Source organism: Ipomoea triloba, chromosome 7, assembly GCF_003576645.1.
Source record: "Ipomoea triloba cultivar NCNSP0323 chromosome 7, ASM357664v1".
NCBI classification, from domain to species: domain Eukaryota; kingdom Viridiplantae; phylum Streptophyta; class Magnoliopsida; order Solanales; family Convolvulaceae; genus Ipomoea; species Ipomoea triloba.
In genome coordinates this window covers 19771104-19774059 of record NC_044922.1, presented here as the reverse complement: position 1 = coordinate 19774059, position 2956 = coordinate 19771104, and positions in this window count along the sequence as shown.

The following is a 2956-nucleotide window of genomic DNA, read 5'->3' as shown; positions in this document are numbered from 1 at the left end:
CCAGCATAAATCTTCCTTGCTCCTTGCTAGCATACATAGGGATGGTTTTGCAGACCTCCAATCCACTATGTACATGTTTCCTTTCCTTGCTGCTTCCAAGACGACTTCGAGAGATTCCTCGTTCATAATCTGACATTTGCTTTTGGTGAAGACAACTTTGTGGCCCTTGTCACAGAACTGGCTTGTACTAAGGAGATTGAACTTGAGCCCCTCAACGTAGGACACTCCTTTAATAACCAGCTCATTCTTTTGGATTTCACCAACAGCTCTTGTGCGCCCCTTCTTCTCGTTGTCGCCAAATGTCACCAAGGGACCTTCGATAGGTTGGATGTTCTCAAGCAGTGTTAGATTTCCAGTCATATGTCTCGAACATCCACTGTCAATGAACCACACGTCCCTGGTGTCCTGCAAGGAAATCAAGCAAGTTTAGGTACCCAAACTTTGGGTCCTGGTGGGTTAGTGAGTTTAGGCATCCATTTATACCTTGTGCCCATTATTCCAGGCCTAGGCGCAATGTAGCCATTGTACGTTTGATAATTATAAGGAATGCTAGCAAAGGTTTTAGGCCTCTTTGGTGCATAAATCAACTTAGGTAGAGACTTTTCGACCGGCTTATGCACCATGCCTTTCATACGCTGTTTGGTCATGTGAAATTGCTGAAAGTGAGGTTTCTTCCAGAACTTGTGATTTGATGACCAATTCTCACTAGATGGATAGAGTCTTCCTTTCTCCATCCGTGAGTTCCTAACTATGTGGATCTCAGACCTTCCATATTTGCCTTGAGGTGCATTATATGGAGTGTAGCTCTTTTTGTACTTGGAATGGCCTTGCGAGAGATAGCAAGGTGATCTCTCGATATTGTTTACCCGGCCATTCTTCGTAGCTTTCCTATACTTTCCATTGCTGGTGTATAGGGACGGTTTATGAATAGCTACTCTGGTCTTTTCTGTTGGTCCTTTATGACCTTTATTTGGTTTGGGTTGAGATCCTCCATTTCTTGAAGTTCCCAAACCATTGGTCTGTTTATTTCTCGAGAGATGGTCTTGATGGAACCCTAGACCGGTTCTATCACTTGTAGGTCTGTGATCAACCACCATTTTCTCCATAGCTTTGGAGGAATTAGTGTATGATGCTATGACCTTTCGAAGATTAAGCTCTCTCGTCTCTCGAGCTTTGCACTCTTCAGATAGTAGGATTACTTTGGCTTCTAACTCACTTACTTTGAGAGTCAGCTCCAAATTCTCTTTCGAGACGTTCTTAAGCATATCTCTTTCAGCAGTTAGCTTGCTGTTTTCATCCATCACTCTAGCATGAGTGCTATTGGCGATGTTAAGGTTCCTTCTGAGCGATTCCAACATCTCGAAGGGGTCCTCATCGCTTTTAAATGAAGAACAACGAGAGGTAGAAGTAGAGCAGCGAGATGTAGGAGTAGAGGTTACCTCGTTGTCAATGGCCATTAGGCATTGATTCTCCTCTTCCTCGGTGTATAAGCAGATGAGCCCCCTCTCATCCTCTGAGCTGCTGCTGCTTTCGCTGGAGCTCGACGTCTCGGACTCCTCGATTGTCCTCTCGAATTCTTCAGCAACAAGCGCCTTCCTGCGCTGATACGTCTTTGATGATCCTTTGAAGCCACCTTGTGTTGGCTTCTCCCTGGATTCCTCTATTCTCTTGGAATCCTTGCCTTCTTGGCCCTGATGCTTGCTTACTAGTGGGTAAGGGCATTCGGCCTTGAAATGTCCCGGTCTTCTACAGTTGTAGCATAGACCCTGATTTTCCTCCTCCGTCCTTCTGGATGGATATCTCTCATTTTTCCTTCTTGAGGAGGAAGGTGAACTTTTGTTGCTCTCCTGGTTCATCTTCATGTATTTCCTGAACTTTCTCACAAAGAGAGCAAACTGTTCGTCAGACATAACATTCATAGGATTAGAGTCTGACCTTGAAGATGTGGATGGTTGCTCAGCAACAAGTGCTACGTTTCGTCGATCCACAATGTCCTCATCTCTTGGGAACATCTCGAACTCGAAGGCTTTGAGATCCCGGAAGAGTTTGTCTGTTGTGGTTTCCTTCAGATCTCGGTGATCTCTCATCGTGATCACCTTTACTTCCCACTCCGTAGTGAGGCCACGTAAGACCTTCAGGTTCAGCTCCTTTTGTGGGATCTCCTTTTCAAGGTCACTGATCTCGGTTGTGAGCTTCATGAACCGAGACTCCATGCTGTCGATGCTCTCTCCTGGCTTCATCTTGAAGTCTTCGAACTTCTTCATGGCCACGGTGAGCTTGTTTTCCTTTTCCTGTTCGTCACCTTCACCAATTAACATCAAAGTATCCCATACCTCTTTTGCCGTTTTGCACTTCCTCACTTTTGGGAAGATGGTTTCGTCTATAGCTCTGAAGAGAATATCCTTGGCAATATTGTCCAGGTTGTTTCTCTTCCTATCATCACTGGTCCATTCTTCCCTAGGTTTTGGGATGTACTTTGGTGTTTCTTGGGTTTGAACTGCAGCAGTATTAACCATTAGGATCTTGACTGGTCCAGAAGTTATAACCTCGGCCATCTCATCATGGAGGGCTGATAAGTACGCAAGCATGCGTGTTTTCCAGTCGTCAAACCTGCTAAGATCAAAGAGAAGATGTCTCGACAACATGCTGTCCATATTGAAAAATTATCTCGTGCTTTGAAAATATTTAAGAAGATTTTTCAAAGAAGGATCTCTAGGCAATATAAACAAAGGTTTATATCGATCAGAGAACTTGCTCTGATACCAATTGTTGGTCCCAAGGGGATGGGGTACAAGTCTAGGGGGGGGGGTGAATAGACTTGTATAAGATTTTGCAAATCTTTTCGACCTCTCGTGTGTATTGAACTTAGGATGTTTAGGTTCGATACCTCACGAGGTGAAGACAAAGTTTTATACGCAGCGGAAATATTATCCCCTTTTTGGTTAGCACGAGTTTG